This window comes from Hydractinia symbiolongicarpus, chromosome 2 (assembly GCF_029227915.1).
Source record: "Hydractinia symbiolongicarpus strain clone_291-10 chromosome 2, HSymV2.1, whole genome shotgun sequence".
Classification (NCBI taxonomy): domain Eukaryota; kingdom Metazoa; phylum Cnidaria; class Hydrozoa; order Anthoathecata; family Hydractiniidae; genus Hydractinia; species Hydractinia symbiolongicarpus.
In genome coordinates this window covers 31,700,585-31,713,815 of record NC_079876.1, presented here as the reverse complement: position 1 = coordinate 31,713,815, position 13,231 = coordinate 31,700,585, and the positions used below count along the sequence as shown (strand labels likewise).

Below are 13,231 nucleotides of genomic sequence, written 5' to 3'. Positions count from 1 at the left end.
ACCCTGTGCGTGGATTCCGTCCTTGGCTGGGGATATAGCTCAGTGGTAGAGCATTCGACTGCAGATCGAGAGGTCCCTGGTTCAAACCCGGGTGTCCCCTACTAGTTGGCTTTTTGTCCTCTTCGGCACCTGAGTGGTGAGCTGGTGAATTATTCTGGTTACCCAGCAATTTCTGCTGCGATGGCCGAGTGGTTAAGGCGTTAGACTTGAAATCTAATGGGATCTTCCCGCGTAGGTTCGAACCCTACTCACAGCGAATCTTCAAACATTCTTTTTGATCTGGTCAAGTGTCTATCACAACGTACAGACCTTTGCCATGTGATAGAATTGATCATGGCCGAGATAGCTCAGTTGGGAGAGCGTCAGACTGAAGATCTGAAGGTCCCTGGTTCAATCCCGGGTCTCGGCATTTTATCACTGCCCAGCAGGGCGGTTTGAGGTGGTGAATGCAAGCAGCCGTAGCACTTTTCCTCAGCTATGTTTTTTTATTTATTTTCCTTCCTTTCTTTTTTACGGAGGGTATTTTCTGGTGTAGGTAAAACACGATGCATTGGCGGGGAATCGAACCCCGGTCTCCCGCGTGGCAGGCGAGAATTCTACCACTGAACCACCAATGCGTTACTACTCATTTCCAAAATTTCCGAGTGACAGTGTATCACGTCCCGGTGTGTTAGTAGCCTTAACGGCATTTCAGACGTGTGATATTGAGATTTTCAAAATCTCCCAACAGGCAGGCGCTGTGGCTTAGCGGTTAAAGCGCCTGTCTAGTAAACAGGAGATCCCCGGTTCAAATCCGGGCAGTGCCTTTAGCAGTAATGTTGTGCTTTCTGGTCGGCCTTGTGGCAATGGCCAGCGGTTTGTCAGGCTGCGATGGCCGAGTGGTTAAGGCGTTTGACTAGAAATCAAATGGGATCTTCCCGCGTAGGTTCGAATCCTACTCGCAGCGGACGCAAAATGGTGTTTTTGACACGAACAGAAAGACAGAGCTAGTTCAAATTGTCAGAAAAAGCATGACATCTAAATTACTTAGTGGTGCGAACGTGTCCCGCATGGTCTAGTGGTTAGGATTTCTGGTTTTCACCCAGGCGGCCCGGGTTCGATTCCCGGTGCGGGAAGTGTACATTTTTTAAGTTAAGTTGCTCTCTCACGCGTTGATGTTATATACCCTGTGCGTGGATTCCGTCCTTGGCTGGGGATATAGCTCAGTGGTAGAGCATTCGACTGCAGATCGAGAGGTCCCTGGTTCAAACCCGGGTGTCCCCTACTAGTTGGCTTTTTGTCCTCTTCGGCACCTGAGTGGTGAGCTGGTGAATTATTCTGGTTACCCAGCAATTTCTGCTGCGATGGCCGAGTGGTTAAGGCGTTAGACTTGAAATCTAATGGGATCTTCCCGCGTAGGTTCGAACCCTACTCGCAGCGAATCTTCAAACATTCTTTTTGATCTGGTCAAGTGTCTATCACAACGTATAGACCTTTGCCATGTGATAGAATTGATCATGGCCGAGATAGCTCAGTTGGGAGAGCGTCAGACTGAAGATCTGAAGGTCCCTGGTTCAATCCCGGGTCTCGGCATTTTATCACTGCCCAGTAGGGCGGTTTGAGGTGGTGAATGCAAGCAGCCGTAGCACTTTTCCTCAGCTATGTTTTTTTATTTATTTTCCTTCCTTTCTTTTTTACGGAGGGTATTTTCTGGTGTAGGTAAAACACGATGCATTGGCGGGGAATCGAACCCCGGTCTCCCGCGTGGCAGGCGAGAATTCTACCACTGAACCACCAATGCGTTACTACTCATTTCCAAAATTTCCGAGTGACAGTGTATCACGTCCCGGTGTGTTAGTAGCCTTAACGGCATTTCAGACGTGTGATATTGAGATTTTCAAAATCTCCCAACAGGCAGGCGCTGTGGCTTAGCGGTTAAAGCGCCTGTCTAGTAAACAGGAGATCCCCGGTTCAAATCCGGGCAGTGCCTTTAGCAGTAATGTTGTGCTTTCTGGTTGGCCTTGTGGCAATGGCCAGCGGTTTGTCAGGCTGCGATGGCCGAGTGGTTAAGGCTTTTGACTAGAAATCAAATGGGATCTTCCCGCGTAGGTTCGAATCCTACTCGCAGCGGACGCAAAATGGTGTTTTTGACACGAACAGAAAGACAGAGCTAGTTCAAATTGTCAGAAAAAGCATGACATCTAAATTACTTAGTGGTGCGAACGTGTCCCGCATGGTCTAGTGGTTAGGATTTCTGGTTTTCACCCAGGCGGCCCGGGTTCGATTCCCGGTGCGGGAAGTGTACATTTTTTAAGTTAAGTTGCTCTCTCACGCGTTGATGTTATATACCCTGTGCGTGGATTCCTTCCTTGGCTGGGGATATAGCTCAGTGGTAGAGCATTCGACTGCAGATCGAGAGGTCCCTGGTTCAAACCCGGGTGTCCCCTACTAGTTGGCTTTTTGTCCTCTTCGGCACCTGAGTGGTGAGCTGGTGAATTATTCTGGTTACCCAGCAATTTCTGCTGCGATGGCCGAGTGGTTAAGGCGTTAGACTTGAAATCTAATGGGATCTTCCCGCGTAGGTTCGAACCCTACTCGCAGCGAATCTTCAAACATTCTTTTTGATCTGGTCAAGTGTCTATCACAACGTACAGACCTTTGCCATGTGATAGAATTGATCATGGCCGAGATAGCTCAGTTGGGAGAGCGTCAGACTGAAGATCTGAAGGTCCCTGGTTCAATCCCGGGTCTCGGCATTTTATCACTGCCCAGCAGGGCGGTTTGAGGTGGTGAATGCAAGCAGCCGTAGCACTTTTCCTCAGCTATGTTTTTTTATTTATTTTCCTTCCTTTCTTTTTTACGGAGGGTATTTTCTGGTGTAGGTAAAACACGATGCATTGGCGGGGAATCGAACCCCGGTCTCCCGCGTGGCAGGCGAGAATTCTACCACTGAACCACCAATGCGTTACTACTCATTTCCAAAATTTCCGAGTGACAGTGTATCACGTCCCGGTGTGTTAGTAGCCTTAACGGCATTTCAGACGTGTGATATTGAGATTTTCAAAATCTCCCAACAGGCAGGCGCTGTGGCTTAGCGGTTAAAGCGCCTGTCTAGTAAACAGGAGATCCCCGGTTCAAATCCGGGCAGTGCCTTTAGCAGTAATGTTGTGCTTTCTGGTTGGCCTTGTGGCAATGGCCAGCGGTTTGTCAGGCTGCGATGGCCGAGTGGTTAAGGCGTTTGACTAGAAATCAAATGGGATCTTCCCGCGTAGGTTCGAATCCTACTCGCAGCGGACGCAAAATGGTGTTTTTGACACGAACAGAAAGACAGAGCTAGTTCAAATTGTCAGAAAAAGCATGACATCTAAATTACTTAGTGGTGCGAACGTGTCCCGCATGGTCTAGTGGTTAGGATTTCTGGTTTTCACCCAGGCGGCCCGGGTTCGATTCCCGGTGCGGGAAGTGTACATTTTTTAAGTTAAGTTGCTCTCTCACGCGTTGATGTTATATACCCTGTGCGTGGATTCCGTCCTTGGCTGGGGATATAGCTCAGTGGTAGAGCATTCGACTGCAGATCGAGAGGTCCCTGGTTCAAACCCGGGTGTCCCCTACTAGTTGGCTTTTTGTCCTCTTCGGCACCTGAGTGGTGAGCTGGTGAATTATTCTGGTTACCCAGCAATTTCTGCTGCGATGGCCGAGTGGTTAAGGCGTTAGACTTGAAATCTAATGGGATCTTCCCGCGTAGGTTCGAACCCTACTCGCAGCGAATCTTCAAACATTCTTTTTGATCTGGTCAAGTGTCTATCACAACGTACAGACCTTTGCCATGTGATAGAATTGATCATGGCCGAGATAGCTCAGTTGGGAGAGCGTCAGACTGAAGATCTGAAGGTCCCTGGTTCAATCCCGGGTCTCGGCATTTTATCACTGCCCAGCAGGGCGGTTTGAGGTGGTGAATGCAAGCAGCCGTAGCACTTTTCCTCAGCTATGTTTTTTTATTTATTTTCCTTCCTTTCTTTTTTACGGAGGGTATTTTCTGGTGTAGGTAAAACACGATGCATTGGCGGGGAATCGAACCCCGGTCTCCCGCGTGGCAGGCGAGAATTCTACCACTGAACCACCAATGCGTTACTACTCATTTCCAAAATTTCCGAGTGACAGTGTATCACGTCCCGGTGTGTTAGTAGCCTTAACGGCATTTCAGACGTGTGATATTGAGATTTTCAAAATCTCCCAACAGGCAGGCGCTGTGGCTTAGCGGTTAAAGCGCCTGTCTAGTAAACAGGAGATCCCCGGTTCAAATCCGGGCAGTGCCTTTAGCAGTAATGTTGTGCTTTCTGGTTGGCCTTGTGGCAATGGCCAGCGGTTTGTCAGGCTGCGATGGCCGAGTGGTTAAGGCGTTTGACTAGAAATCAAATGGGATCTTCCCGCGTAGGTTCGAATCCTACTCGCAGCGGACGCAAAATGGTGTTTTTGACACGAACAGAAAGACAGAGCTAGTTCAAATTGTCAGAAAAAGCATGACATCTAAATTACTTAGTGGTGCGAACGTGTCCCGCATGGTCTAGTGGTTAGGATTTCTGGTTTTCACCCAGGCGGCCCGGGTTCGATTCCCGGTGCGGGAAGTGTACATTTTTTAAGTTAAGTTGCTCTCTCACGCGTTGATGTTATATACCCTGTGCGTGGATTCCGTCCTTGGCTGGGGATATAGCTCAGTGGTAGAGCATTCGACTGCAGATCGAGAGGTCCCTGGTTCAAACCCGGGTGTCCCCTACTAGTTGGCTTTTTGTCCTCTTCGGCACCTGAGTGGTGAGCTGGTGAATTATTCTGGTTACCCAGCAATTTCTGCTGCGATGGCCGAGTGGTTAAGGCGTTAGACTTGAAATCTAATGGGATCTTCCCGCGTAGGTTCGAACCCTACTCGCAGCGAATCTTCAAACATTCTTTTTGATCTGGTCAAGTGTCTATCACAACGTACAGACCTTTGCCATGTGATAGAATTGATCATGGCCGAGATAGCTCAGTTGGGAGAGCGTCAGACTGAAGATCTGAAGGTCCCTGGTTCAATCCCGGGTCTCGGCATTTTATCACTGCCCAGCAGGGCGGTTTGAGGTGGTGAATGCAAGCAGCCGTAGCACTTTTCCTCAGCTATGTTTTTTTATTTATTTTCCTTCCTTTCTTTTTTACGGAGGGTATTTTCTGGTGTAGGTAAAACACGATGCATTGGCGGGGAATCGAACCCCGGTCTCCCGCGTGGCAAGCGAGAATTCTACCACTGAACCACCAATGCGTTACTACTCATTTCCAAAATTTCCGAGTGACAGTGTATCACGTCCCGGTGTGTTAGTAGCCTTAACGGCATTTCAGACGTGTGATATTGAGATTTTCAAAATCTCCCAACAGGCAGGCGCTGTGGCTTAGCGGTTAAAGCGCCTGTCTAGTAAACAGGAGATCCCCGGTTCAAATCCGGGCAGTGCCTTTAGCAGTAATGTTGTGCTTTCTGGTTGGCCTTGTGGCAATGGCCAGCGGTTTGTCAGGCTGCGATGGCCGAGTGGTTAAGGCGTTTGACTAGAAATCAAATGGGATCTTCCCGCGTAGGTTCGAATCCTACTCGCAGCGGACGCAAAATGGTGTTTTTGACACGAACAGAAAGACAGAGCTAGTTCAAATTGTCAGAAAAAGCATGACATCTAAATTACTTAGTGGTGCGAACGTGTCCCGCATGGTCTAGTGGTTAGGATTTCTGGTTTTCACCCAGGCGGCCCGGGTTCGATTCCCGGTGCGGGAAGTGTACATTTTTTAAGTTAAGTTGCTCTCTCACGCGTTGATGTTATATACCCTGTGCGTGGATTCCGTCCTTGGCTGGGGATATAGCTCAGTGGTAGAGCATTCGACTGCAGATCGAGAGGTCCCTGGTTCAAACCCGGGTGTCCCCTACTAGTTGGCTTTTTGTCCTCTTCGGCACCTGAGTGGTGAGCTGGTGAATTATTCTGGTTACCCAGCAATTTCTGCTGCGATGGCCGAGTGGTTAAGGCGTTAGACTTGAAATCTAATGGGATCTTCCCGCGTAGGTTCGAACCCTACTCGCAGCGAATCTTCAAACATTCTTTTTGATCTGGTCAAGTGTCTATCACAACGTACAGACCTTTGCCATGTGATAGAATTGATCATGGCCGAGATAGCTCAGTTGGGAGAGCGTCAGACTGAAGATCTGAAGGTCCCTGGTTCAATCCCGGGTCTCGGCATTTTATCACTGCCCAGCAGGGCGGTTTGAGGTGGTGAATGCAAGCAGCCGTAGCACTTTTCCTCAGCTATGTTTTTTTATTTATTTTCCTTCCTTTCTTTTTTACGGAGGGTATTTTCTGGTGTAGGTAAAACACGATGCATTGGCGGGGAATCGAACCCCGGTCTCCCGCGTGGCAGGCGAGAATTCTACCACTGAACCACCAATGCGTTACTACTCATTTCCAAAATTTCCGAGTGACAGTGTATCACGTCCCGGTGTGTTAGTAGCCTTAACGGCATTTCAGACGTGTGATATTGAGATTTTCAAAATCTCCCAACAGGCAGGCGCTGTGGCTTAGCGGTTAAAGCGCCTGTCTAGTAAACAGGAGATCCCCGGTTCAAATCCGGGCAGTGCCTTTAGCAGTAATGTTGTGCTTTCTGGTTGGCCTTGTGGCAATGGCCAGCGGTTTGTCAGGCTGCGATGGCCGAGTGGTTAAGGCGTTTGACTAGAAATCAAATGGGATCTTCCCGCGTAGGTTCGAATCCTACTCGCAGCGGACGCAAAATGGTGTTTTTGACACGAACAGAAAGACAGAGCTAGTTCAAATTGTCAGAAAAAGCATGACATCTAAATTACTTAGTGGTGCGAACGTGTCCCGCATGGTCTAGTGGTTAGGATTTCTGGTTTTCACCCAGGCGGCCCGGGTTCGATTCCCGGTGCGGGAAGTGTACATTTTTTAAGTTAAGTTGCTCTCTCACGCGTTGATGTTATATACCCTGTGCGTGGATTCCGTCCTTGGCTGGGGATATAGCTCAGTGGTAGAGCATTCGACTGCAGATCGAGAGGTCCCTGGTTCAAACCCGGGTGTCCCCTACTAGTTGGCTTTTTGTCCTCTTCGGCACCTGAGTGGTGAGCTGGTGAATTATTCTGGTTACCCAGCAATTTCTGCTGCGATGGCCGAGTGGTTAAGGCGTTAGACTTGAAATCTAATGGGATCTTCCCGCGTAGGTTCGAACCCTACTCGCAGCGAATCTTCAAACATTCTTTTTGATCTGGTCAAGTGTCTATCACAACGTACAGACCTTTGCCATGTGATAGAATTGATCATGGCCGAGATAGCTCAGTTGGGAGAGCGTCAGACTGAAGATCTGAAGGTCCCTGGTTCAATCCCGGGTCTCGGCATTTTATCACTGCCCAGCAGGGCGGTTTGAGGTGGTGAATGCAAGCAGCCGTAGCACTTTTCCTCAGCTATGTTTTTTTATTTATTTTCCTTCCTTTCTTTTTTACGGAGGGTATTTTCTGGTGTAGGTAAAACACGATGCATTGGCGGGGAATCGAACCCCGGTCTCCCGCGTGGCAGGCGAGAATTCTACCACTGAACCACCAATGCGTTACTACTCATTTCCAAAATTTCCGAGTGACAGTGTATCACGTCCCGGTGTGTTAGTAGCCTTAACGGCATTTCAGACGTGTGATATTGAGATTTTCAAAATCTCCCAACAGGCAGGCGCTGTGGCTTAGCGGTTAAAGCGCCTGTCTAGTAAACAGGAGATCCCCGGTTCAAATCCGGGCAGTGCCTTTAGCAGTAATGTTGTGCTTTCTGGTTGGCCTTGTGGCAATGGCCAGCGGTTTGTCAGGCTGCGATGGCCGAGTGGTTAAGGCGTTTGACTAGAAATCAAATGGGATCTTCCCGCGTAGGTTCGAATCCTACTCGCAGCGGACGCAAAATGGTGTTTTTGACACGAACAGAAAGACAGAGCTAGTTCAAATTGTCAGAAAAAGCATGACATCTAAATTACTTAGTGGTGCGAACGTGTCCCGCATGGTCTAGTGGTTAGGATTTCTGGTTTTCACCCAGGCGGCCCGGGTTCGATTCCCGGTGCGGGAAGTGTACATTTTTTAAGTTAAGTTGCTCTCTCACGCGTTGATGTTATATACCCTGTGCGTGGATTCCGTCCTTGGCTGGGGATATAGCTCAGTGGTAGAGCATTCGACTGCAGATCGAGAGGTCCCTGGTTCAAACCCGGGTGTCCCCTACTAGTTGGCTTTTTGTCCTCTTCGGCACCTGAGTGGTGAGCTGGTGAATTATTCTGGTTACCCAGCAATTTCTGCTGCGATGGCCGAGTGGTTAAGGCGTTAGACTTGAAATCTAATGGGATCTTCCCGCGTAGGTTCGAACCCTACTCGCAGCGAATCTTCAAACATTCTTTTTGATCTGGTCAAGTGTCTATCACAACGTACAGACCTTTGCCATGTGATAGAATTGATCATGGCCGAGATAGCTCAGTTGGGAGAGCGTCAGACTGAAGATCTGAAGGTCCCTGGTTCAATCCCGGGTCTCGGCATTTTATCACTGCCCAGCAGGGCGGTTTGAGGTGGTGAATGCAAGCAGCCGTAGCACTTTTCCTCAGCTATGTTTTTTTATTTATTTTCCTTCCTTTCTTTTTTACGGAGGGTATTTTCTGGTGTAGGTAAAACACGATGCATTGGCGGGGAATCGAACCCCGGTCTCCCGCGTGGCAGGCGAGAATTCTACCACTGAACCACCAATGCGTTACTACTCATTTCCAAAATTTCCGAGTGACAGTGTATCACGTCCCGGTGTGTTAGTAGCCTTAACGGCATTTCAGACGTGTGATATTGAGATTTTCAAAATCTCCCAACAGGCAGGCGCTGTGGCTTAGCGGTTAAAGCGCCTGTCTAGTAAACAGGAGATCCCCGGTTCAAATCCGGGCAGTGCCTTTAGCAGTAATGTTGTGCTTTCTGGTTGGCCTTGTGGCAATGGCCAGCGGTTTGTCAGGCTGCGATGGCCGAGTGGTTAAGGCGTTTGACTAGAAATCAAATGGGATCTTCCCGCGTAGGTTCGAATCCTACTCGCAGCGGACGCAAAATGGTGTTTTTGACACGAACAGAAAGACAGAGCTAGTTCAAATTGTCAGAAAAAGCATGACATCTAAATTACTTAGTGGTGCGAACGTGTCCCGCATGGTCTAGTGGTTAGGATTTCTGGTTTTCACCCAGGCGGCCCGGGTTCGATTCCCGGTGCGGGAAGTGTACATTTTTTAAGTTAAGTTGCTCTCTCACGCGTTGATGTTATATACCCTGTGCGTGGATTCCGTCCTTGGCTGGGGATATAGCTCAGTGGTAGAGCATTCGACTGCAGATCGAGAGGTCCCTGGTTCAAACCCGGGTGTCCCCTACTAGTTGGCTTTTTGTCCTCTTCGGCACCTGAGTGGTGAGCTGGTGAATTATTCTGGTTACCCAGCAATTTCTGCTGCGATGGCCGAGTGGTTAAGGCGTTAGACTTGAAATCTAATGGGATCTTCCCGCGTAGGTTCGAACCCTACTCGCAGCGAATCTTCAAACATTCTTTTTGATCTGGTCAAGTGTCTATCACAACGTACAGACCTTTGCCATGTGATAGAATTGATCATGGCCGAGATAGCTCAGTTGGGAGAGCGTCAGACTGAAGATCTGAAGGTCCCTGGTTCAATCCCGGGTCTCGGCATTTTATCACTGCCCAGCAGGGCGGTTTGAGGTGGTGAATGCAAGCAGCCGTAGCACTTTTCCTCAGCTATGTTTTTTTATTTATTTTCCTTCCTTTCTTTTTTACGGAGGGTATTTTCTGGTGTAGGTAAAACACGATGCATTGGCGGGGAATCGAACCCCGGTCTCCCGCGTGGCAGGCGAGAATTCTACCACTGAACCACCAATGCGTTACTACTCATTTCCAAAATTTCCGAGTGACAGTGTATCACGTCCCGGTGTGTTAGTAGCCTTAACGGCATTTCAGACGTGTGATATTGAGATTTTCAAAATCTCCCAACAGGCAGGCGCTGTGGCTTAGCGGTTAAAGCGCCTGTCTAGTAAACAGGAGATCCCCGGTTCAAATCCGGGCAGTGCCTTTAGCAGTAATGTTGTGCTTTCTGGTTGGCCTTGTGGCAATGGCCAGCGGTTTGTCAGGCTGCGATGGCCGAGTGGTTAAGGCGTTTGACTAGAAATCAAATGGGATCTTCCCGCGTAGGTTCGAATCCTACTCGCAGCGGACGCAAAATGGTGTTTTTGACACGAACAGAAAGACAGAGCTAGTTCAAATTGTCAGAAAAAGCATGACATCTAAATTACTTAGTGGTGCGAACGTGTCCCGCATGGTCTAGTGGTTAGGATTTCTGGTTTTCACCCAGGCGGCCCGGGTTCGATTCCCGGTGCGGGAAGTGTACATTTTTTAAGTTAAGTTGCTCTCTCACGCGTTGATGTTATATACCCTGTGCGTGGATTCCGTCCTTGGCTGGGGATATAGCTCAGTGGTAGAGCATTCGACTGCAGATCGAGAGGTCCCTGGTTCAAACCCGGGTGTCCCCTACTAGTTGGCTTTTTGTCCTCTTCGGCACCTGAGTGGTGAGCTGGTGAATTATTCTGGTTACCCAGCAATTTCTGCTGCGATGGCCGAGTGGTTAAGGCGTTAGACTTGAAATCTAATGGGATCTTCCCGCGTAGGTTCGAACCCTACTCGCAGCGAATCTTCAAACATTCTTTTTGATCTGGTCAAGTGTCTATCACAACGTACAGACCTTTGCCATGTGATAGAATTGATCATGGCCGAGATAGCTCAGTTGGGAGAGCGTCAGACTGAAGATCTGAAGGTCCCTGGTTCAATCCCGGGTCTCGGCATTTTATCACTGCCCAGCAGGGCGGTTTGAGGTGGTGAATGCAAGCAGCCGTAGCACTTTTCCTCAGCTATGTTTTTTTATTTATTTTCCTTCCTTTCTTTTTTACGGAGGGTATTTTCTGGTGTAGGTAAAACACGATGCATTGGCGGGGAATCGAACCCCGGTCTCCCGCGTGGCAGGCGAGAATTCTACCACTGAACCACCAATGCGTTACTACTCATTTCCAAAATTTCCGAGTGACAGTGTATCACGTCCCGGTGTGTTAGTAGCCTTAACGGCATTTCAGACGTGTGATATTGAGATTTTCAAAATCTCCCAACAGGCAGGCGCTGTGGCTTAGCGGTTAAAGCGCCTGTCTAGTAAACAGGAGATCCCCGGTTCAAATCCGGGCAGTGCCTTTAGCAGTAATGTTGTGCTTTCTGGTTGGCCTTGTGGCAATGGCCAGCGGTTTGTCAGGCTGCGATGGCCGAGTGGTTAAGGCGTTTGACTAGAAATCAAATGGGATCTTCCCGCGTAGGTTCGAATCCTACTCGCAGCGGACGCAAAATGGTGTTTTTGACACGAACAGAAAGACAGAGCTAGTTCAAATTGTCAGAAAAAGCATGACATCTAAATTACTTAGTGGTGCGAACGTGTCCCGCATGGTCTAGTGGTTAGGATTTCTGGTTTTCACCCAGGCGGCCCGGGTTCGATTCCCGGTGCGGGAAGTGTACATTTTTTAAGTTAAGTTGCTCTCTCACGCGTTGATGTTATATACCCTGTGCGTGGATTCCGTCCTTGGCTGGGGATATAGCTCAGTGGTAGAGCATTCGACTGCAGATCGAGAGGTCCCTGGTTCAAACCCGGGTGTCCCCTACTAGTTGGCTTTTTGTCCTCTTCGGCACCTGAGTGGTGAGCTGGTGAATTATTCTGGTTACCCAGCAATTTCTGCTGCGATGGCCGAGTGGTTAAGGCGTTAGACTTGAAATCTAATGGGATCTTCCCGCGTAGGTTCGAACCCTACTCGCAGCGAATCTTCAAACATTCTTTTTGATCTGGTCAAGTGTCTATCACAACGTACAGACCTTTGCCATGTGATAGAATTGATCATGGCCGAGATAGCTCAGTTGGGAGAGCGTCAGACTGAAGATCTGAAGGTCCCTGGTTCAATCCCGGGTCTCGGCATTTTATCACTGCCCAGCAGGGCGGTTTGAGGTGGTGAATGCAAGCAGCCGTAGCACTTTTCCTCAGCTATGTTTTTTTATTTATTTTCCTTCCTTTCTTTTTTACGGAGGGTATTTTCTGGTGTAGGTAAAACACGATGCATTGGCGGGGAATCGAACCCCGGTCTCCCGCGTGGCAGGCGAGAATTCTACCACTGAACCACCAATGCGTTACTACTCATTTCCAAAATTTCCGAGTGACAGTGTATCACGTCCCGGTGTGTTAGTAGCCTTAACGGCATTTCAGACGTGTGATATTGAGATTTTCAAAATCTCCCAACAGGCAGGCGCTGTGGCTTAGCGGTTAAAGCGCCTGTCTAGTAAACAGGAGATCCCCGGTTCAAATCCGGGCAGTGCCTTTAGCAGTAATGTTGTGCTTTCTGGTTGGCCTTGTGGCAATGGCCAGCGGTTTGTCAGGCTGCGATGGCCGAGTGGTTAAGGCGTTTGACTAGAAATCAAATGGGATCTTCCCGCGTAGGTTCGAATCCTACTCGCAGCGGACGCAAAATGGTGTTTTTGACACGAACAGAAAGACAGAGCTAGTTCAAATTGTCAGAAAAAGCATGACATCTAAATTACTTAGTGGTGCGAACGTGTCCCGCATGGTCTAGTGGTTAGGATTTCTGGTTTTCACCCAGGCGGCCCGGGTTCGATTCCCGGTGCGGGAAGTGTACATTTTTTAAGTTAAGTTGCTCTCTCACGCGTTGATGTTATATACCCTGTGCGTGGATTCCGTCCTTGGCTGGGGATATAGCTCAGTGGTAGAGCATTCGACTGCAGATCGAGAGGTCCCTGGTTCAAACCCGGGTGTCCCCTACTAGTTGGCTTTTTGTCCTCTTCGGCACCTGAGTGGTGAGCTGGTGAATTATTCTGGTTACCCAGCAATTTCTGCTGCGATGGCCGAGTGGTTAAGGCGTTAGACTTGAAATCTAATGGGATCTTCCCGCGTAGGTTCGAACCCTACTCGCAGCGAATCTTCAAACATTCTTTTTGATCTGGTCAAGTGTCTATCACAACGTACAGACCTTTGCCATGTGATAGAATTGATCATGGCCGAGATAGCTCAGTTGGGAGAGCGTCAGACTGAAGATCTGAAGGTCCCTGGTTCAATCCCGGGTCTCGGCATTTTATCACTGCCCAGCAGGGCGGTTTGA

General features: G+C 49.0%; 77 non-coding genes across 77 annotated transcripts; 67 read left to right on the top strand and 10 right to left on the bottom strand.

The window, feature by feature from the left end:
- The first annotated feature begins 28 nt into the window (after positions 1–28).
- Trnac-gca (transfer RNA cysteine (anticodon GCA)) lies at positions 29–100 on the top strand. Its single transcript has one exon. It is a non-coding gene; the product is annotated as a tRNA-Cys (tRNA).
- A 236-nt stretch (positions 101–336) lies between these two features.
- On the top strand, positions 337–409 carry Trnaf-gaa (transfer RNA phenylalanine (anticodon GAA)). The gene has a single exon. It is a non-coding gene; the product is annotated as a tRNA-Phe (tRNA).
- A 137-nt stretch (positions 410–546) lies between these two features.
- Trnag-gcc (transfer RNA glycine (anticodon GCC)) lies at positions 547–617 on the bottom strand. The gene has a single exon. It is a non-coding gene; the product is annotated as a tRNA-Gly (tRNA).
- Positions 618–733: 116 nt separating this feature from the next.
- Trnat-agu (transfer RNA threonine (anticodon AGU)) lies at positions 734–806 on the top strand. The gene has a single exon. It is a non-coding gene; the product is annotated as a tRNA-Thr (tRNA).
- Positions 807–864: 58 nt separating this feature from the next.
- Positions 865–946, top strand: Trnas-aga (transfer RNA serine (anticodon AGA)). The gene has a single exon. It is a non-coding gene; the product is annotated as a tRNA-Ser (tRNA).
- A 97-nt stretch (positions 947–1,043) lies between these two features.
- Positions 1,044–1,115, top strand: Trnae-uuc (transfer RNA glutamic acid (anticodon UUC)). Its single transcript has one exon. It is a non-coding gene; the product is annotated as a tRNA-Glu (tRNA).
- Positions 1,116–1,191: 76 nt separating this feature from the next.
- Trnac-gca (transfer RNA cysteine (anticodon GCA)) lies at positions 1,192–1,263 on the top strand. The gene has a single exon. It is a non-coding gene; the product is annotated as a tRNA-Cys (tRNA).
- A 74-nt stretch (positions 1,264–1,337) lies between these two features.
- On the top strand, positions 1,338–1,419 carry Trnas-uga (transfer RNA serine (anticodon UGA)). The gene has a single exon. It is a non-coding gene; the product is annotated as a tRNA-Ser (tRNA).
- Positions 1,420–1,499: 80 nt separating this feature from the next.
- Positions 1,500–1,572, top strand: Trnaf-gaa (transfer RNA phenylalanine (anticodon GAA)). The gene has a single exon. It is a non-coding gene; the product is annotated as a tRNA-Phe (tRNA).
- Positions 1,573–1,709: 137 nt separating this feature from the next.
- Positions 1,710–1,780, bottom strand: Trnag-gcc (transfer RNA glycine (anticodon GCC)). The gene has a single exon. It is a non-coding gene; the product is annotated as a tRNA-Gly (tRNA).
- A 116-nt stretch (positions 1,781–1,896) lies between these two features.
- Trnat-agu (transfer RNA threonine (anticodon AGU)) lies at positions 1,897–1,969 on the top strand. Its single transcript has one exon. It is a non-coding gene; the product is annotated as a tRNA-Thr (tRNA).
- Positions 1,970–2,206: 237 nt separating this feature from the next.
- On the top strand, positions 2,207–2,278 carry Trnae-uuc (transfer RNA glutamic acid (anticodon UUC)). The gene has a single exon. It is a non-coding gene; the product is annotated as a tRNA-Glu (tRNA).
- A 76-nt stretch (positions 2,279–2,354) lies between these two features.
- On the top strand, positions 2,355–2,426 carry Trnac-gca (transfer RNA cysteine (anticodon GCA)). The gene has a single exon. It is a non-coding gene; the product is annotated as a tRNA-Cys (tRNA).
- A 74-nt stretch (positions 2,427–2,500) lies between these two features.
- On the top strand, positions 2,501–2,582 carry Trnas-uga (transfer RNA serine (anticodon UGA)). Its single transcript has one exon. It is a non-coding gene; the product is annotated as a tRNA-Ser (tRNA).
- An 80-nt stretch (positions 2,583–2,662) lies between these two features.
- Trnaf-gaa (transfer RNA phenylalanine (anticodon GAA)) lies at positions 2,663–2,735 on the top strand. The gene has a single exon. It is a non-coding gene; the product is annotated as a tRNA-Phe (tRNA).
- A 137-nt stretch (positions 2,736–2,872) lies between these two features.
- Trnag-gcc (transfer RNA glycine (anticodon GCC)) lies at positions 2,873–2,943 on the bottom strand. Its single transcript has one exon. It is a non-coding gene; the product is annotated as a tRNA-Gly (tRNA).
- A 116-nt stretch (positions 2,944–3,059) lies between these two features.
- Trnat-agu (transfer RNA threonine (anticodon AGU)) lies at positions 3,060–3,132 on the top strand. Its single transcript has one exon. It is a non-coding gene; the product is annotated as a tRNA-Thr (tRNA).
- Positions 3,133–3,190: 58 nt separating this feature from the next.
- Trnas-aga (transfer RNA serine (anticodon AGA)) lies at positions 3,191–3,272 on the top strand. The gene has a single exon. It is a non-coding gene; the product is annotated as a tRNA-Ser (tRNA).
- A 97-nt stretch (positions 3,273–3,369) lies between these two features.
- Positions 3,370–3,441, top strand: Trnae-uuc (transfer RNA glutamic acid (anticodon UUC)). Its single transcript has one exon. It is a non-coding gene; the product is annotated as a tRNA-Glu (tRNA).
- Positions 3,442–3,517: 76 nt separating this feature from the next.
- Positions 3,518–3,589, top strand: Trnac-gca (transfer RNA cysteine (anticodon GCA)). The gene has a single exon. It is a non-coding gene; the product is annotated as a tRNA-Cys (tRNA).
- Positions 3,590–3,663: 74 nt separating this feature from the next.
- Trnas-uga (transfer RNA serine (anticodon UGA)) lies at positions 3,664–3,745 on the top strand. The gene has a single exon. It is a non-coding gene; the product is annotated as a tRNA-Ser (tRNA).
- Positions 3,746–3,825: 80 nt separating this feature from the next.
- Trnaf-gaa (transfer RNA phenylalanine (anticodon GAA)) lies at positions 3,826–3,898 on the top strand. The gene has a single exon. It is a non-coding gene; the product is annotated as a tRNA-Phe (tRNA).
- Positions 3,899–4,035: 137 nt separating this feature from the next.
- Positions 4,036–4,106, bottom strand: Trnag-gcc (transfer RNA glycine (anticodon GCC)). Its single transcript has one exon. It is a non-coding gene; the product is annotated as a tRNA-Gly (tRNA).
- A 116-nt stretch (positions 4,107–4,222) lies between these two features.
- On the top strand, positions 4,223–4,295 carry Trnat-agu (transfer RNA threonine (anticodon AGU)). Its single transcript has one exon. It is a non-coding gene; the product is annotated as a tRNA-Thr (tRNA).
- Positions 4,296–4,353: 58 nt separating this feature from the next.
- Positions 4,354–4,435, top strand: Trnas-aga (transfer RNA serine (anticodon AGA)). Its single transcript has one exon. It is a non-coding gene; the product is annotated as a tRNA-Ser (tRNA).
- A 97-nt stretch (positions 4,436–4,532) lies between these two features.
- Positions 4,533–4,604, top strand: Trnae-uuc (transfer RNA glutamic acid (anticodon UUC)). The gene has a single exon. It is a non-coding gene; the product is annotated as a tRNA-Glu (tRNA).
- Positions 4,605–4,680: 76 nt separating this feature from the next.
- Positions 4,681–4,752, top strand: Trnac-gca (transfer RNA cysteine (anticodon GCA)). The gene has a single exon. It is a non-coding gene; the product is annotated as a tRNA-Cys (tRNA).
- Positions 4,753–4,826: 74 nt separating this feature from the next.
- Positions 4,827–4,908, top strand: Trnas-uga (transfer RNA serine (anticodon UGA)). Its single transcript has one exon. It is a non-coding gene; the product is annotated as a tRNA-Ser (tRNA).
- An 80-nt stretch (positions 4,909–4,988) lies between these two features.
- Positions 4,989–5,061, top strand: Trnaf-gaa (transfer RNA phenylalanine (anticodon GAA)). Its single transcript has one exon. It is a non-coding gene; the product is annotated as a tRNA-Phe (tRNA).
- Positions 5,062–5,385: 324 nt separating this feature from the next.
- On the top strand, positions 5,386–5,458 carry Trnat-agu (transfer RNA threonine (anticodon AGU)). Its single transcript has one exon. It is a non-coding gene; the product is annotated as a tRNA-Thr (tRNA).
- Positions 5,459–5,516: 58 nt separating this feature from the next.
- On the top strand, positions 5,517–5,598 carry Trnas-aga (transfer RNA serine (anticodon AGA)). The gene has a single exon. It is a non-coding gene; the product is annotated as a tRNA-Ser (tRNA).
- A 97-nt stretch (positions 5,599–5,695) lies between these two features.
- On the top strand, positions 5,696–5,767 carry Trnae-uuc (transfer RNA glutamic acid (anticodon UUC)). The gene has a single exon. It is a non-coding gene; the product is annotated as a tRNA-Glu (tRNA).
- A 76-nt stretch (positions 5,768–5,843) lies between these two features.
- Positions 5,844–5,915, top strand: Trnac-gca (transfer RNA cysteine (anticodon GCA)). The gene has a single exon. It is a non-coding gene; the product is annotated as a tRNA-Cys (tRNA).
- A 74-nt stretch (positions 5,916–5,989) lies between these two features.
- Trnas-uga (transfer RNA serine (anticodon UGA)) lies at positions 5,990–6,071 on the top strand. The gene has a single exon. It is a non-coding gene; the product is annotated as a tRNA-Ser (tRNA).
- An 80-nt stretch (positions 6,072–6,151) lies between these two features.
- On the top strand, positions 6,152–6,224 carry Trnaf-gaa (transfer RNA phenylalanine (anticodon GAA)). Its single transcript has one exon. It is a non-coding gene; the product is annotated as a tRNA-Phe (tRNA).
- A 137-nt stretch (positions 6,225–6,361) lies between these two features.
- Positions 6,362–6,432, bottom strand: Trnag-gcc (transfer RNA glycine (anticodon GCC)). Its single transcript has one exon. It is a non-coding gene; the product is annotated as a tRNA-Gly (tRNA).
- A 116-nt stretch (positions 6,433–6,548) lies between these two features.
- Trnat-agu (transfer RNA threonine (anticodon AGU)) lies at positions 6,549–6,621 on the top strand. The gene has a single exon. It is a non-coding gene; the product is annotated as a tRNA-Thr (tRNA).
- A 58-nt stretch (positions 6,622–6,679) lies between these two features.
- Positions 6,680–6,761, top strand: Trnas-aga (transfer RNA serine (anticodon AGA)). The gene has a single exon. It is a non-coding gene; the product is annotated as a tRNA-Ser (tRNA).
- Positions 6,762–6,858: 97 nt separating this feature from the next.
- Positions 6,859–6,930, top strand: Trnae-uuc (transfer RNA glutamic acid (anticodon UUC)). The gene has a single exon. It is a non-coding gene; the product is annotated as a tRNA-Glu (tRNA).
- Positions 6,931–7,006: 76 nt separating this feature from the next.
- Positions 7,007–7,078, top strand: Trnac-gca (transfer RNA cysteine (anticodon GCA)). The gene has a single exon. It is a non-coding gene; the product is annotated as a tRNA-Cys (tRNA).
- A 74-nt stretch (positions 7,079–7,152) lies between these two features.
- On the top strand, positions 7,153–7,234 carry Trnas-uga (transfer RNA serine (anticodon UGA)). The gene has a single exon. It is a non-coding gene; the product is annotated as a tRNA-Ser (tRNA).
- Positions 7,235–7,314: 80 nt separating this feature from the next.
- On the top strand, positions 7,315–7,387 carry Trnaf-gaa (transfer RNA phenylalanine (anticodon GAA)). The gene has a single exon. It is a non-coding gene; the product is annotated as a tRNA-Phe (tRNA).
- Positions 7,388–7,524: 137 nt separating this feature from the next.
- On the bottom strand, positions 7,525–7,595 carry Trnag-gcc (transfer RNA glycine (anticodon GCC)). Its single transcript has one exon. It is a non-coding gene; the product is annotated as a tRNA-Gly (tRNA).
- A 116-nt stretch (positions 7,596–7,711) lies between these two features.
- Positions 7,712–7,784, top strand: Trnat-agu (transfer RNA threonine (anticodon AGU)). Its single transcript has one exon. It is a non-coding gene; the product is annotated as a tRNA-Thr (tRNA).
- A 58-nt stretch (positions 7,785–7,842) lies between these two features.
- Positions 7,843–7,924, top strand: Trnas-aga (transfer RNA serine (anticodon AGA)). The gene has a single exon. It is a non-coding gene; the product is annotated as a tRNA-Ser (tRNA).
- Positions 7,925–8,021: 97 nt separating this feature from the next.
- Trnae-uuc (transfer RNA glutamic acid (anticodon UUC)) lies at positions 8,022–8,093 on the top strand. The gene has a single exon. It is a non-coding gene; the product is annotated as a tRNA-Glu (tRNA).
- Positions 8,094–8,169: 76 nt separating this feature from the next.
- Positions 8,170–8,241, top strand: Trnac-gca (transfer RNA cysteine (anticodon GCA)). Its single transcript has one exon. It is a non-coding gene; the product is annotated as a tRNA-Cys (tRNA).
- A 74-nt stretch (positions 8,242–8,315) lies between these two features.
- On the top strand, positions 8,316–8,397 carry Trnas-uga (transfer RNA serine (anticodon UGA)). Its single transcript has one exon. It is a non-coding gene; the product is annotated as a tRNA-Ser (tRNA).
- An 80-nt stretch (positions 8,398–8,477) lies between these two features.
- Positions 8,478–8,550, top strand: Trnaf-gaa (transfer RNA phenylalanine (anticodon GAA)). The gene has a single exon. It is a non-coding gene; the product is annotated as a tRNA-Phe (tRNA).
- Positions 8,551–8,687: 137 nt separating this feature from the next.
- On the bottom strand, positions 8,688–8,758 carry Trnag-gcc (transfer RNA glycine (anticodon GCC)). Its single transcript has one exon. It is a non-coding gene; the product is annotated as a tRNA-Gly (tRNA).
- A 116-nt stretch (positions 8,759–8,874) lies between these two features.
- Positions 8,875–8,947, top strand: Trnat-agu (transfer RNA threonine (anticodon AGU)). Its single transcript has one exon. It is a non-coding gene; the product is annotated as a tRNA-Thr (tRNA).
- A 58-nt stretch (positions 8,948–9,005) lies between these two features.
- Positions 9,006–9,087, top strand: Trnas-aga (transfer RNA serine (anticodon AGA)). Its single transcript has one exon. It is a non-coding gene; the product is annotated as a tRNA-Ser (tRNA).
- Positions 9,088–9,184: 97 nt separating this feature from the next.
- Positions 9,185–9,256, top strand: Trnae-uuc (transfer RNA glutamic acid (anticodon UUC)). Its single transcript has one exon. It is a non-coding gene; the product is annotated as a tRNA-Glu (tRNA).
- A 76-nt stretch (positions 9,257–9,332) lies between these two features.
- On the top strand, positions 9,333–9,404 carry Trnac-gca (transfer RNA cysteine (anticodon GCA)). The gene has a single exon. It is a non-coding gene; the product is annotated as a tRNA-Cys (tRNA).
- A 74-nt stretch (positions 9,405–9,478) lies between these two features.
- Trnas-uga (transfer RNA serine (anticodon UGA)) lies at positions 9,479–9,560 on the top strand. Its single transcript has one exon. It is a non-coding gene; the product is annotated as a tRNA-Ser (tRNA).
- An 80-nt stretch (positions 9,561–9,640) lies between these two features.
- Positions 9,641–9,713, top strand: Trnaf-gaa (transfer RNA phenylalanine (anticodon GAA)). The gene has a single exon. It is a non-coding gene; the product is annotated as a tRNA-Phe (tRNA).
- Positions 9,714–9,850: 137 nt separating this feature from the next.
- Trnag-gcc (transfer RNA glycine (anticodon GCC)) lies at positions 9,851–9,921 on the bottom strand. The gene has a single exon. It is a non-coding gene; the product is annotated as a tRNA-Gly (tRNA).
- Positions 9,922–10,037: 116 nt separating this feature from the next.
- On the top strand, positions 10,038–10,110 carry Trnat-agu (transfer RNA threonine (anticodon AGU)). Its single transcript has one exon. It is a non-coding gene; the product is annotated as a tRNA-Thr (tRNA).
- A 58-nt stretch (positions 10,111–10,168) lies between these two features.
- Positions 10,169–10,250, top strand: Trnas-aga (transfer RNA serine (anticodon AGA)). The gene has a single exon. It is a non-coding gene; the product is annotated as a tRNA-Ser (tRNA).
- A 97-nt stretch (positions 10,251–10,347) lies between these two features.
- Trnae-uuc (transfer RNA glutamic acid (anticodon UUC)) lies at positions 10,348–10,419 on the top strand. Its single transcript has one exon. It is a non-coding gene; the product is annotated as a tRNA-Glu (tRNA).
- Positions 10,420–10,495: 76 nt separating this feature from the next.
- On the top strand, positions 10,496–10,567 carry Trnac-gca (transfer RNA cysteine (anticodon GCA)). The gene has a single exon. It is a non-coding gene; the product is annotated as a tRNA-Cys (tRNA).
- Positions 10,568–10,641: 74 nt separating this feature from the next.
- On the top strand, positions 10,642–10,723 carry Trnas-uga (transfer RNA serine (anticodon UGA)). The gene has a single exon. It is a non-coding gene; the product is annotated as a tRNA-Ser (tRNA).
- An 80-nt stretch (positions 10,724–10,803) lies between these two features.
- Positions 10,804–10,876, top strand: Trnaf-gaa (transfer RNA phenylalanine (anticodon GAA)). The gene has a single exon. It is a non-coding gene; the product is annotated as a tRNA-Phe (tRNA).
- A 137-nt stretch (positions 10,877–11,013) lies between these two features.
- Positions 11,014–11,084, bottom strand: Trnag-gcc (transfer RNA glycine (anticodon GCC)). The gene has a single exon. It is a non-coding gene; the product is annotated as a tRNA-Gly (tRNA).
- A 116-nt stretch (positions 11,085–11,200) lies between these two features.
- Trnat-agu (transfer RNA threonine (anticodon AGU)) lies at positions 11,201–11,273 on the top strand. The gene has a single exon. It is a non-coding gene; the product is annotated as a tRNA-Thr (tRNA).
- Positions 11,274–11,331: 58 nt separating this feature from the next.
- On the top strand, positions 11,332–11,413 carry Trnas-aga (transfer RNA serine (anticodon AGA)). Its single transcript has one exon. It is a non-coding gene; the product is annotated as a tRNA-Ser (tRNA).
- A 97-nt stretch (positions 11,414–11,510) lies between these two features.
- On the top strand, positions 11,511–11,582 carry Trnae-uuc (transfer RNA glutamic acid (anticodon UUC)). The gene has a single exon. It is a non-coding gene; the product is annotated as a tRNA-Glu (tRNA).
- A 76-nt stretch (positions 11,583–11,658) lies between these two features.
- On the top strand, positions 11,659–11,730 carry Trnac-gca (transfer RNA cysteine (anticodon GCA)). Its single transcript has one exon. It is a non-coding gene; the product is annotated as a tRNA-Cys (tRNA).
- Positions 11,731–11,804: 74 nt separating this feature from the next.
- Trnas-uga (transfer RNA serine (anticodon UGA)) lies at positions 11,805–11,886 on the top strand. The gene has a single exon. It is a non-coding gene; the product is annotated as a tRNA-Ser (tRNA).
- Positions 11,887–11,966: 80 nt separating this feature from the next.
- Positions 11,967–12,039, top strand: Trnaf-gaa (transfer RNA phenylalanine (anticodon GAA)). Its single transcript has one exon. It is a non-coding gene; the product is annotated as a tRNA-Phe (tRNA).
- Positions 12,040–12,176: 137 nt separating this feature from the next.
- Trnag-gcc (transfer RNA glycine (anticodon GCC)) lies at positions 12,177–12,247 on the bottom strand. Its single transcript has one exon. It is a non-coding gene; the product is annotated as a tRNA-Gly (tRNA).
- A 116-nt stretch (positions 12,248–12,363) lies between these two features.
- Positions 12,364–12,436, top strand: Trnat-agu (transfer RNA threonine (anticodon AGU)). The gene has a single exon. It is a non-coding gene; the product is annotated as a tRNA-Thr (tRNA).
- Positions 12,437–12,494: 58 nt separating this feature from the next.
- Trnas-aga (transfer RNA serine (anticodon AGA)) lies at positions 12,495–12,576 on the top strand. The gene has a single exon. It is a non-coding gene; the product is annotated as a tRNA-Ser (tRNA).
- A 97-nt stretch (positions 12,577–12,673) lies between these two features.
- Trnae-uuc (transfer RNA glutamic acid (anticodon UUC)) lies at positions 12,674–12,745 on the top strand. Its single transcript has one exon. It is a non-coding gene; the product is annotated as a tRNA-Glu (tRNA).
- Positions 12,746–12,821: 76 nt separating this feature from the next.
- Trnac-gca (transfer RNA cysteine (anticodon GCA)) lies at positions 12,822–12,893 on the top strand. Its single transcript has one exon. It is a non-coding gene; the product is annotated as a tRNA-Cys (tRNA).
- A 74-nt stretch (positions 12,894–12,967) lies between these two features.
- Positions 12,968–13,049, top strand: Trnas-uga (transfer RNA serine (anticodon UGA)). The gene has a single exon. It is a non-coding gene; the product is annotated as a tRNA-Ser (tRNA).
- An 80-nt stretch (positions 13,050–13,129) lies between these two features.
- On the top strand, positions 13,130–13,202 carry Trnaf-gaa (transfer RNA phenylalanine (anticodon GAA)). Its single transcript has one exon. It is a non-coding gene; the product is annotated as a tRNA-Phe (tRNA).
- Positions 13,203–13,231: the final 29 nt, after the last annotated feature.